Here is a 14,457-nt window from a genome sequence, read left to right on the forward strand (position 1 = left end):
ATAACTTCCTCCTAAATTGTTTTCTACAGACTGTTTCAACTTTCCCTCCGTTTCTGACTGTCACCAATCCTAGATTTTTATTCTCTCCACCTATACTATTTGCCTCCTTCTTTTATTCATTTTTTGTCGTTGGTGGTGGTGGTGGTGGTTTTTTTGTTTTCTTCAGGTCCACACATTAGTTTTTCGTTTGTTTGTTTGTATGTTTTAATCCTTCAGTTTTATGGGTGGAAGAAGAATATTGATTTCACTGTAGCCCTTCCATTACTTCCATTCTTATTTTCTCTGTTTTTCACATGCTCATTTTCAGTAACATGCATTGATCTCCAGACAATACGTTGAAGACCAGTTCTGCCTATGCATATTGCTGGGTCTCTTTCTTAGATGACCCCAAATCCAGTGGACAGCTGGATTATTGCATAACCAGCAAACACCTTAAAAAGGGACTACACTGAGCAGCGTTTTCTGGAAAAGCTTGAAATGCAGAAGTAACTCCTGTTTTCACGGGATTGTGACTTTGTCTTTTTATCCAAGATACCTTGTGTAAAGGTACCACTTGCTGAGAACGTGTGACAACAGTTGCAAGCTGATTTCTCCTGCCCTTGGAAGTTTTAGGGCAAAAGTTTCATTCCAAAGAAATAAATCACATATTGTAATTTTCTAGTACAAACTGTATTTAAACAGGATATGTCTCTACCTTTTTGCATCATTATGGGGGATAAAGATTAACTAATCATTGGACCAGAAGCCACTGGTTGCCTAGGGTCCCATAATCATGACTTGATTGCATTCAATATGCACAAACAGAATATAGTCACAGCTGATATGTAGCTAAAGAGCTAATTGAGCAGGGATGAGGAAAAAAAAAAAAAGAAGAAAGAAAGTTTTGTCAACAAAATGTTTTTTTATAGAAGAATTTATTTGGTGGATAACTAGCCATCTGCAGTCAAGACAATAAAATGGTTAAAACCCCCTTCTGGTTCATTGGCTAGGTAAAGGCAAGCATTAAATATTAAAAAGGAATACATAAAAAGAAAGGAAAAGGGAGCAACTGATGACAATTAATGTGAAATAGAAATTCTAGAGTGTAGACAATTATGTGAAAAAAAAAAAAAAAAGAAAAAAAAACTTTACAGAAAAATCCACATCTGGAATGGATGGAATTCAAATAATTTTACAGTAAGTGAGGAATAAAGCATCTGTCTCCTAACAATGTTCATAGGCTTGTCAGTAGAAACACTAACATTTTCAATTATTAGACAAAATGTACTACTATTGATATCTGCATTCTGTAAGCAGAAAGATGAATGTTCTGTGTGGAATATGACCTACTCTTTGGTCTGCTAGGAATTGGAAAACTTTTAGGCAGCACCTAGTTCTAATAAACATTAAATCCTTAGCCCCAGATGCCTTGCATCCTTTCATTAGAAAATATCTGGGTGACAAGATTCATGTCACAGTGATGTTCAGTTTAATAAGTCTTGGAATGTTTGGGAAACTATGGAGACCAATTGCCAATGTTGTGCCAATATGAAAAAAAAAAAAAAAAAAAAAAGGGCAAGCAGAATGACACAGATTTCAACACTACATTTTGCCTGACATTGGTCCCTTGTAAAACAATGGAAAGACTGACCCTGACACACTTGAGTTTTAACTCAAGGAGAACTAAGGGTAAAAATAATGATTGTTACATATCATTTGTTCATCTTTAACTCTTCTTTTTGTCTTTGTATTTAAGTTTCGCTACAGCTGTGGCCAAGTTCAGATCTACTGAGAGCTCCACATGCTGGTGTCTGCTTTGAAGAAAGTCACAATGGTGAGGAAGTTGCCCATAGCATGCCAACATTCAAACATTTCCAGAGGGCAGTGATCTAGTCTCTCCTGATCCCAACTAATGGAGACAAGTGGCCTAAACTACCTAATGCTTAGTTTTTAAATCCTTGATTCCCCCACTGCACAACCACATTCTTTCAGTCTCAGATATATGACCTTTCTGTCTGTATGACTTCCCATTCCGCTTCCCAACCCTCCTGAAGGAGAAAGCTTCAGTGGAATTCACTCACTGGACATAAATTCACGATTTTTAAGATCACAAAGGGTCATTAAATATTCTAGCTTGACCTTTTATATAACTGGACAGAGAATGTAAACCAGTTTCACCTGTATTTATTCTAGTAGGCCATATTCTTCTGAAGCCTAACTTTCAGAAAGGTTTTCCATTCTGCTAAAATGTTAAGTGATATTATATAGTCACTTCCCTTAAGAAGCGAGTCAGCTACAACCCTTACTTTAACAAAAGAATTGCAACAAAAGCTGTGCTATACTTTAAATCAAAATTTGATTGGCTTTAACTTCTAGTTAAATTTATTATTATTATTATTATCATTATTGTTTTTATGTCTCGGCACCACATTAAATTAGTGTAGAGCTAATTTTATAAATGGGTGCCTGACAGCAAGACTGGCTGTGCAGAACAGGAAGCCTTCCTGCTGAGATAATACACTTACAGGATTGTTTTAATCTCTTTGAGGGATTATTTACATTAAGTTGTTTAGGTTCCATTACATTTACCAAGAAAATACATAATTGCCTGACATTCACCAGCAGAGTGGTCTTTTGGGCTGTGACAGGCATTTAATGTTTGGTTGCCATGCTAATGGTCATTTTGAAGCATGCATCAGTGCCACAGCAGTGGTGTGAAGACTGACTCCTCCAAACCCCAGATTTAATACAGATGCTGTAAGCACCTACTATCCAGATCAATGCAAAGGACAGCACACTCTGCAGCACAAAGGCACTGATGAAGCCTTTCTTGCCCCACTCCAATTACCAGTCCTACACGTGGCTTTTTGACTTCCTCTGTATGTTCCATTCTGCTGGAAATGTGGGGAGTCCAAAAGCACATCACCTGCAGAATTCTCCAGACTAAACTGCCAGTGTTCAGTTACCTGCATTTTTCAAGACACAGGCTTTGAAACCAACGTAATAATCCCTTCTGATTTTTGTTCCTGGCTGTGTAGAAGAAATCCAGGTTGAGCAAGATCTATTCAACCACTACCACAAAGTGCTCCAGGAGGAGGTTTCAGTTACTTCTGTTTTAGTAGACACCACAGAGGAGACGACAAAATTCAGGAGGGAACTCAGAAAAGTTAGCATACATCAGCTACATTTTTTTCCTGTTACTGGGAGAAAAAAAAATGCATTAAAAAGTTATTTAGTGTTGTTTGATCCCATTCCCCTGTAAGCTACTGCTCATCCTTCAAAAGCATTTGAACATTTTCACTCAATTATGAGTGAAATTTGAATTTTGAATGTTGCCATGGATAGGAACAATGGAACAGAAGATGGACAAAAGATACTCTTAGCAGATGTTTCAAAGAACCTTCTGTGTTTTGCTGTCCTAGCAGTTTTATGTTTCCCCTTCTGTTTTATTCTTCTATATGCAGAGGCTGATTTCACAATTAGTCACTTTTTTAAAAGCATTAATCAAATCATTAGGTCAATCTGCTCCTGTAAATGTAAAGACTAAGACAGACATGCCTGAAAATGAACGAATTGTTTTGGCATGGATATATATTCTCATCTGGAGACACATACTCAGCAAATTCATAGGATGTTTGTTTTGGAAATGCATATGTTGGAAACATTTTCTTAAAAAAAAAAAAAGAGTATTATTCCAAGAGGGATAGAAAAACATGAGCTTTCCAGCACTGCGTTCTTCTGAGTCACCTAATGATTGTTCATAACATCCATACTCTAGAAAAAGAGATTAGAATTTGTAATTAATTCTCAACCACCTATATTTTCATTATGTTTTCCCTGAGCCAGAAAAAAGGTAGTGAAATCTACTCTGATCTTTTCCAGGGTTCATCTTGATCAAGCTGAGGGAAGTCTTAGCTCAGAGACCCTGTTAATATAACCTTTATATATATATATATATATATATATATATATATATGTAAACCAGAGCATTCCTTTATTTCTTCTTTTTCATCCCATTTCTCCTTTTTTTTTTTTTTTTTTGGCAGTGACACACCTGGTACCATTTTAACAGTTTTTGCCCACAGTAGCGTAAGATTCTTCTAATAGATATTGTAGAAACCCAAGATATGACCTTATATGATGTTTGCTATTGCAGTTGATATTCCTCCCAAAGAATTAATGTGAAGAACACAAGATCCATTGCAAGTTGAACAAATAGGTAGGCCTACCTTATGTTAAATGGACAGGGACAAAATGATTACTTTTCCATATTTGTGTTCCCACTTACTACTTAAACAATTACAAGTACTACTCAAATAGAAGACTATCATAGTCAAAATAAGACTAAATTTGGAGAGTTCTGGTTTCAGCCTCATTTTCTTCCTCCTTAATGTTTTAAAACATTATCTTGGGCTTCTTACTTCCTGAAAATTTTAATCTGTGACATTAAGTTTAAACATAGCTACAACAATGAGATACTGCATCTGGACTAATATACATACACCTTCAAAATTGTTAGAAAAAATGGCAGTTCTGAATATTTAAGAACAATGTTCTGAATATATTGTTCTTAATATCTATCATTCTCACCTTCAGACAATATTCAAGTTAATTCAAGTTGTTTTTCAACTGATTTAATTGATTTTTTTTATCCTTTCTGGCTGATGAAAACATCAGCCCTTCTAATTAATAGCTTCTTTTGAGAAATCGCCCCCACAGTACTAGCAAATGCACTAGACTAGAGTCTTACTCAATGTGATCTCTTAGGTTTATAAATCTGAGCAACCAGCTGAATAGTCACAAAACTCAGACAGTAAAAGCCTTGTCTTGATACATACAGAAAATGTACGCTACAACACCAGGAAAGAATTTCAGTCCTACTTACAATCTTGGCCTAGTTTAAGAGGGCTTTGTACACCTCATTATCATATCAAATACCAGTTTGTAGCTTAATAACATATGTTAGTGCTTTATTAATATGACCAGACAGACAGATAGATGAATAGTAGTCAATAGGGTTTTAGCGGTTGGCCGAAAATCTAATTTGGGACTTCCCCATCTCCGCAGATATAAGCAGTCCTCCAAAAACATGCACTTCTGCTTCATGTGGCCTGGGTGTGGTTACAGTCTGTAGCCCTCAAAAAAAAAAAAAAAAAAAAAAAAAAAGGTCTGCAATAGAGTGCACGCTTCCCCTGCATGCAGGAAGGGGTAGGAGAAAGGCTTAACAGAGAGAACAAAGCTCCTCCTGACCCTGGATGTCCCCCTCAAGTCCAGCAAGGACTGGAGCACCTCGAGGGGGCAATTCTTCTGGGAGAGCTGGAGAGTGCAGGGTGAATGAAGGGACAAGGGTGCAGGCTGGGAAAGGGCAGAAGATGGGTAACAGGCTTCTCCCTGCTATCCTGCCAGAATCCATTCTTCCCTGCTATCCTGCAAGTGGTGAAAGCCTTCTCCAAGCACCAGTCTGCCAGAGCCACCACGGGGCTGCTTTGCGAACTCAGCTCACACCAACACAACAGGGTTTTTCTACTGAATAATGATACATCCTCCTGGTCAGAGGCATAGCAAGCCAGCCCAGTCCTGCTGCTTTGACTTTGGCATGTGAGTATCAGTGTTCCACATCTCTAAGTCTTATGAGTTTGACCCTTTTCCTATGGAAATAGGTATGACAAAAACACCTGCCATGGTGAAAGACAATGGAACAATTTGTTTTTACACAAAGTGTCAAGGTCACCCCAAGCTCAAAAATACTGTGGCAGCTCCAATAAAACCAGCGTAGTAAATATAGACATGAGATAAACTGACTGTCTGGTCTTCCATTTTCCTGTGACCTCTATTACTGTTCTTTGCTCCTCTGCCTATAACCTCTATAATTGTTTTTGTGATCCTTTGGGTCAATATGATTATCAGTCTAAACACTGCCACTGCTCTCAAATTTTGCAGATGACACCTAAACTGGAAAGTTACAAACCTATTCTGTTAGTTATTTATTCAAAAACTTGTGCATTTGACTAATACAGAACGCTTTATCTCAGTAATAGATCCATATTCATTAACATAACTATTCAGTCCTACCAATTTATTTTGCTTTTGTTACTGCTTACACACACACACACAAAGAAAAGCCTGCCTACCCTGCTAACATTTTCCATTGTTTTACTAAGCATATATCAAAATACAGACTGTTCTTTAATGCCAGCCTCTAGATGAGTCCCAGACCTGAATAAGGCTACTGGGCTTGACTGAACTTCTTGTAACACCATTGACAGTCTTCTAAGAATAAGTTTATCTCTATATGTAATGAGTGAAAAGAATAGACACAGAGTCGCAATGCAATATTGCTTGAGCTCCCTCAAGAAAGTTGAGGTGCTATGTTGATCAATATTGATAAAACAGAAAATTAGATTTTTTTCCTTAAACCTGTGATTTTGCAGTAGGGATTCAATCCAGATGTCAGTAGAATGACTCAAAAAAATTAATGTACAACAATATTGATACTGCCTATCACCATGCAAACCCAAACATAATATGTCATTACTGTATAAATAAAAGCATGTTTTTTCAGGCCCCACTCTTGCAAAGTCCCATGCAAATTGCTTCATGCAAATGTCTGGCTGGTCAAGCCCTGGTCGAGCACATGGCACATTCCAAAGGCAACAGCCTGAAACATTGAAACTCACCCCCACCCATTTTTCCCCATTTTTTCCTCTCCCTAGTGTTATTTTTAAGAAAAAGTGCCAAATTAAAAATAATAAAACTCCAGTAAGCCTATTCTCTGCAAATTTGGTGCTTCACACAAGGCCAGAGGTGTCATGAAAGAAAAATGTCATCCATAATATGGGACTGTTTGGAATCAGATTAGAGACCTATAATGTCAGTAAGCTCTGCCTATAAGGTCAAATTACAAATTCTGTATTTATTACATATAAACACACTACATTTCCAGATTCTGCCTTCACAGGCACTGAGTAATGTATGGGGTTCATCAGTCAATAGCTATTTTATATCATACTACAACTATATGCATATAAATATTCTGAGTAATACATTCACAGGGCAGTAATCTTTTTTTTTTTTTCCTTAAGTGAAAAAGAGTGTGGGAGATGGTAATGTTAAGCTGCTTCCTCAGTGATGACAGGAAAAGCCTGGAGAAATCACCATATGCATAATGAGAGGTAAATATTTACTAGATAAAAGCCAGGCAGAGGAGAAATGACTACCTAAAGGCTGCAGCTGGTTGTCTCTGCAGATTTAAAGGATCAGCTACCACAACAGTAATTCTAAGAAAATCTCCTGTTAATGGATAAAACTAAACTGTGTGCGGGGAGTTTTGCTGGCAGGATGCATCCCCAGCAGATTCTGCTCTGTTCCTGCTGAGACAAATGCACCAGCGTGCCTGAGGGCAGCAGGAGCTGGACAATGACACCCATGGGCATAGACATGGGGTTTGCTGAACTGGATGCTGACCTCCCTTGTCCCCACAGGAAGGAGGGCAGGGGTGAGCATGGGCTCCATAGCTCACAGGGAAAGGTTGCCCCCATGTCAGGACATGTCCAGGTAGGTGGGCAAAGGGATGCAGGAGGTTCCCTGCCACTACTTGGTTTCATAGGTCACCAACCCACCATTGGGTTCTAACAGCTTCTGGCTGTTGCTAGTGGAGACTTAAATCAGTGACCTGAAGTAAAGACACTCATCCTATTACAAGCTTTCCTGAGCCATCTAAATTCCAACACAGCAATTTTTTTATTTATTTAATTCTTCTTAAGCTCACTTTGCACAGGTGTGTGATCACAGAAGATCCAAGCCAAAGAAGAGACAGGCCCTAAATGTTGATATATTCTTCAGTGAAAACTTTAGAAACGCCTGGTTTGCATTATTCATCCTGTAATCCCACCTATACAAGTGATACGCATGTGAGAGCTGTTTCAGAAGTTTATGAGCTTTAGTGAAATTTGAATAATCAGATTTTATATTTTGATACAAATATCAGAAACACCTGGATACAGATATCAAAAGCACTCTTGCGATAGGTTATTTCATGAAGATGTACTATATGGAAAAGTCCAGTTTAAAGCACTGAAATGACTTATGAGAAATTATCTTTGCTCTAAAATGATGTCATTATGTCAATAACACTGTCCATGAGGTTTGTACTTCGACTGCCCCAAATACTCAAATAATAATAATAAAAAAAATCATTGTAAGCCATTTTCTCCCACCTTCATTGAAAGCTCTGTTCCAGAAAAAAAAAAAAAAATCTGCTAATTCAGATTATAAATTTCAGGGAAACTGAGGTATTTCAAAATACGTTCACAGAAAACTGCGCATGAAAAGTCTAGGTCATTTTGTTTAATCACGCAAAATGAAAAAAATAGCTGTGAAAAATGGAAATTCTTGGAAGTCGTGTCAATAACTAACCAGAATCAGAGGCTGCAGAACAATTATTAACCTACTGATGTTGATCTTCTAGACAGTGTAGGCTTACCAGACTATTTTTCAACCTGTTTTAGTCACGAAATTTGTCTAGCTATATTGTTTGCTACCTACATTTGTTTCTGAAAATTGCATTGACATTATATATCCTACAGTGTAATTCAAGTTATTATCCTAATAAGGAATTCTGAGAAATATAAAAATTCTGAAGCTAAAATTAGTGTGAAGGTAGATACTTTTCTTGCTTTATCATCAAGAAAAGAATACAAATATTCTAACACCATAACATCTTTAAATATCATTTTAAATCAAGAATATATTTCACTTTTGAATAAATATAACTGATGAAGAAAATGTCCTTTGAAGTAAACACAGCCAAAATTGCTTCCTAGATACCACAAAGAGGATACATTTTACATCAGAAGACTAAATGCCCAGTTAAATGATGATAGTGGATTGTAGATTACGTAGATAATTAGTCAGGCTTGTATTGTTCTCCATACCTAAAGCATGATATACACAGACACCACAGTCACAAGCACACAGAAATAACTTTATATAAAGAGTTATCACAATTTCAGGTCCCCACCCACATCAGTTCTGCACATGGGTGCACTGAACCAGTCACCTGGCAGAAAATTAAAGTTACTGCAGGTTGTTGTCACACTTCACAGAATCACAGAATCATCTAGGTTGGAAGAGACCTCCAAAATCATCTAGTCCAACCTCTGACCTAACACTAACAAGTCCTCCACTAAACCATATCACTAAGCTCAACATCTAAACATCTTTTAAAGACCTCCAGGGATGGCGACTCAACCACTTCCCTGGGCAGCCCATTCCAATGCCTAACAACCCTTTCAGTAAAGAAGTTCTTCCTAATATGCAACCTAAACCTCCCCTGGCGCAACTTTAGCCCATTCCCCCTTGTCCTGTCACCAGGCACATGGGAGAATAGACCAACCCCCACCTCGCTACAGCCTCCTTTAAGGTACCTATAGAGTGCGATAAGGTCACCCCGAGCCTCCTCTTTTCCAGGCTGAACGATCCCAGCTCCCTCAGCTGCTCCTCGTAAGACTTGTTCTCCAGACCCCTCAAATACTTCATTTTATTTGATTTTAGATACTTCATTTTAAAATCACTTGGATTCCTGGAGTCATGGCGTAGGAGATCTGTTCCTGTCTGGCAGAAGTGTAGGAACCTATAGCTGTGGCCTCAGTTATGTAATAGGGCCTATTAAAAAAATGTAAATAAATATGTAATCAATATTTCTCTTTCTGAGTACCCCTGCACCTCCTAGCTTTGGCAAGTAAGCCATTCTCCCTGCGACTGACTCGTGTAACCCCACTGGAGCTGCCAGGTGGCTTATATTACACTCTGCAACTCCTCCAGGAAGCTCTTTTCATATTATTCCTCAGTTTTAGAATTATTTGTGATGAGAATTACCTACACTTTTACTGATGAAAAAAGTTACATTTAAAAATCAAATGTACACATGTAAACCAGGTTTATTGAGTAGAGTGGTCAAGTTCAGACATGGAAGAGAACTATGTCACAGGTGGGATATCAGAGCAGAAAAGGTTACTTAAGCTGCCACTGAGGGCATAGTCCAAAACCAGGTTAAACCAGTTGTGTCGTTTCCACTTCGTTTCAGTGCACTTTGCATCAAGTCTTTGTAAAATATCACTTCAGGTGTTCGCATTGGAGGAGTATGAAAGAAAAAGCAACCAAAAACACCAAGGCATGTTTTTACAGTCTCAGGGTGCACTGTGGATAATAACATAAAGGTGGTTAATAAACACGTGAGCCAGTCTCCATTTTCCCATCTCTGGTGTTCCTATTTAAGCAATTTTTCTGTCCTGTGGTGCCTTAGCAGAAATGCAGAATAGAAAGAAATCAAGCAAATAAGGTCTGTAGCTCTGTGGGAAGGACAAGGTAGAGCTGGAACAGGGCTCACTCCTCCAGAGCCTACAAAGCCATCTTCTGGCAAATTTGCTCCCTCTCAACAGCAGGGGAGGTCAAGGAGTGCTTACAGTGGAGGTAGACAGGGGATAAGCCAAGGAGCAGCAGGGTATTCCCATGCTGTAGCCATACCATCTATATATGTATCTTGGTTAAACAAGTTTTTTTTCCCCCCTCATTTCCACAGTAAGTCATATCATCTGTCCTGAAGGCATCTGCTTATACACGGCAAGGCTACATGTTGCTCTGCTAAAAGGAAAATCACTTCACCTGCCTAATTAAGTCCTGTTTCTTCAAGCCTCTTGCATATGCATCAATGGACAGAGCAAGCACAAACCTCGTGAGCCACAGGTGCACACGGCCCTGGTTAGGACATTTTATCCATAAGTTAGCCCGTTTAGAATAGCTACTGCCAACTAAAGCCTAGTTTCAAGCTATCAAAAGACAACAGGACTAGAACACAAAGGTTCATTTTCTTGTGATGCTTTTGCTGTCTTTCCTTGTGCTACTACCTTTGCTGTTGAATCTAAAAGGTTTGTATTGGTTCACTTATTCAGCAAGACTTCTATAGCAGCACCCAAAGTAGTCTCTATTACTTCTTAATTGAGGCAACATTATTTTGTTTACTTTCCGTCATAAGCAATTTGAATAGTTGAAAAACCTTTACTTTGGGAATGCGGTTTCTAGTGCATATTCTTATTCCACTGAACTATGACAAGAAACATTTTATCACCATAAGTAATTTCTGTGATACCATCAAAGGGAACACATTATCAAATTTAATACATATAGAATAATACATTAATTTATCCTTTAATCTGAACTGCTACCTTGTTAAAAAAATCTTAGCACAAAGAATCAAATTAAGTCTAATCCCCAATATGACATTCAGTAAGATGGACAAGGCCTAGAGCAACTTATATCCTCTTTCATCTCCTATATGGTATGCAGTGGGAAACCTTAGAGTACTGTTTATCAGCTGTTAATCAGAGCTCATCCTTCAAGAAAGGCACTCTCGGAATTTTAATAATTTCCTATCTTCTATTTGCGTACATATTAAATGAATGTATGTTCTACTTGTGCAGAAGATCTTATGAAATCCCGTCTTTATGACTTGTACACACTGGGTACCTGAATCTGTTCTGCATAAATATTTGGAGCCAACTTTGAACTAAAAAGAGTGAGAATAAAAGAAACACTTTGCATGAGAGCTCTGCAGTAGTAGTCAAAGTTAGGCAGGGCTGGTAGTAAATCAATATCTTAAGGAAAAAGGCAAGAAGTTCTTAATGGAAGCTATTTGAGGATCAGAGGAACGGGATGTTCTGAAGTAAAGAGGACTATGTGTATTTCTCTATGAAGTATAAAAACGGTGGTCTTCTTTGAAGGAAGGGAGGTCATTTTCCAGCTTTGTAAGACATGATGGATGTAATAGAATAGTGTCTTTATTAAACATCCACACCCCACTCCCCATTTAGAGATTTCTATCTATAATGAGATATCTCCTTTTAGAAGTTAAATGGTTTAAATTGTTACTAGGACCAACAAACATCCAAACTACAGAACTGCCGTCCATTACAGAATAACCATTTGAGAGGGTTAGTCATGGCTAGAACACATCTAGACAATCTCATTAACAACATTTTCATCACCATATAAATACAGGATGGAATTCTGTAATTTTATCTAATTTTCTTCGTTTGTTTCCTATATATGTCTTGCTATACTTACATGTTACTCTATATTTGATATTGAATGGTCAGAAATTAAGTGTCTCTGCCTTTACAGAGACAAGGTGCTGTCAGGCGCTTGGAACCACACTGACAGAAATGTTAACACGTCTGAAATTAGTAGCTTGTTCTGCAAGTGCTGAAGTAATTGTTCTTTAATTTCCATTTATACAGTTGGCTTTGTTAAATGATTAGTTTCTTTAAACTTGAGAAAGTAATTATGAGCATGGATAGCCAGATAAGACTGAGATTAGATAGGACTTCATTAGTACTTTGTTATTTTTGCTAGGTTTGATGATCACATCAGAATTATTAACAAAGAAATCAGACTTACACAGAAATCAAGAGGTAAAGTTAACAGTCTTTCTAAGAAAAAGAAGTTTCTGGCTATTTGATACTTTCTTCATGCTTAAAACTACCTCAGCTAAGCAAATTAAGACGAATAAGAAATTTCTAAACGATTTTAGGGAAAACTTCAAATGATTATTACTTAACATTGTCCCTTATAATTCAAGCCATCTGCCTTGCGTACATTTTACATGCTTTGGAATGTATTTAAGGCAACTTTGATGTTTAGCTTGTGATGAATGTACCAATCTGTTTACATTTACTTTATCACATATAGAGGTGTATGTGTGACACTGAGGGTCAGACAGACCTTCCAAATATATTCACCCAAACTAACCCAAGCTTTGGGACTTGTAGCTACAGTCACAGTAGCTTTACTACCTAAAGGAACACTTACCCACTGGTATGCTTAACTTCATAATATTTTCTAATAGGATGAAAGGTTAAATACATATATATCCTGATTGCCTCGTTCATTTAATACAGCAGTATGTTCAAGATACAGTTTATGTACTACTTCGCAAAGTAAGAGCTCTCTCCTTCATTATGCCATATCCAAAAGACTATTAAAGACTCTGTAAATGTATTTAAAACTGAAAAAGAAAGCATCACAGAACTTTGTTGCATTCTTGCTGATTAATAAATACAAATGCCTTCTTCAATGTCAGAAATATAATAAATTATACTTTCAAGTGCATCAAACCAAGAACCTTCTCCATCAACCAGGTCTCCCGGGAGTCCTGCTTATTCCTGCGTGTATCACAATACTGCCAAAGCACAAAAAGAGAACAACAGGAGTTAAAAGTAGAAGAATCCAATTTTTTTCCTGTTTAATTAGGCTAAAATGCATTATAAGACAAGTCTGTCTCTAAAATACTGAAAGACACGGTGACAGTTCAGCTCTTCAATCACATGCAATCTATGTAATTTAAAAGTTAGGTAGGACTCACTCTGCAGAAGTGCTTTCGTGCCAGACTTGATGACAGAACTGGGGTAGCAATAACCCACTTTAGTAAAAAGTGATGTTACAAGCCTCCACCAGCAAGCTCTGAACTGGGACAATGTGTCCTTATCCTGGACACTCATCATGGCTGGTGGCTTTTCCTCCTTCCTACACTCTCCACTGACACCAGCTTGGATGGAGGAGCCACCACTGACCTTGCAAAAGGTCCCATTCCCAGTGACTTCCTCATCTTTCTCCCAGCTCAGACCTCAACTTTACTGAACTTGGACCTGGCTCTGAAACAGGCCTGTGAAGGTTTTAGCGATGTCAACCTACACAGTTAGGTGACACAGGCAAGTAACATTCCAGTAACGTAACAGGTCATAGTTACAAGTCAGACATTCACAGCAGATCTGTACCTTGCTTTTTAAAAGAAATATGTTCTAACAAAATTATTTTTAGCTACACGGCATATTTTAGCTAGCATCCCTTTTCCCTCTGGATTTTATGCATTTTGAAAGTCTACATTTTCTACAATGAAAGTCTAAATTGTCTTCCAAATACAGTTTGAATCAATGCATGAGGAAAAAATGAATATCATTTTCAGAAGGTAAGAAAATATTCATTAGTTATTTTCTAGCGTTACAGAAGTATACAAATTTAGAATCTAGGTAAATATATGCTAAATACTTAAATATATACATAGTACATACATAATCCTCATGCTTAGTGAAAGGAAATACTGAATTGCACCAGCCAATGAGAATCATCCTCTATTTAGAAAAAAAAAATAACTAGAATACACAAAAGCAACACAAGACGAAAATCAATTATTTAAATCAGCATTTTCATCTTGACAATTTAAATCAGGATTAAACTGGTGATTTTAATGACTTTGATCTAAATCAATCCACCTGACATGAAATCAGCCCATTTTTTTTTTGTCATCATTATTGTTCTCAGAGCACCCTGATGAAAAAGGGATTTGTAAATATGCACATGTGGCTATTTCTTTATGGATACACTTTGCTGCACATGTTTGCAACTTACTCAGAAGAAGAGCATTAA

This window comes from Cygnus olor, chromosome 2 (assembly GCF_009769625.2).
Source record: "Cygnus olor isolate bCygOlo1 chromosome 2, bCygOlo1.pri.v2, whole genome shotgun sequence".
NCBI lineage: Eukaryota > Metazoa > Chordata > Aves > Anseriformes > Anatidae > Cygnus > Cygnus olor.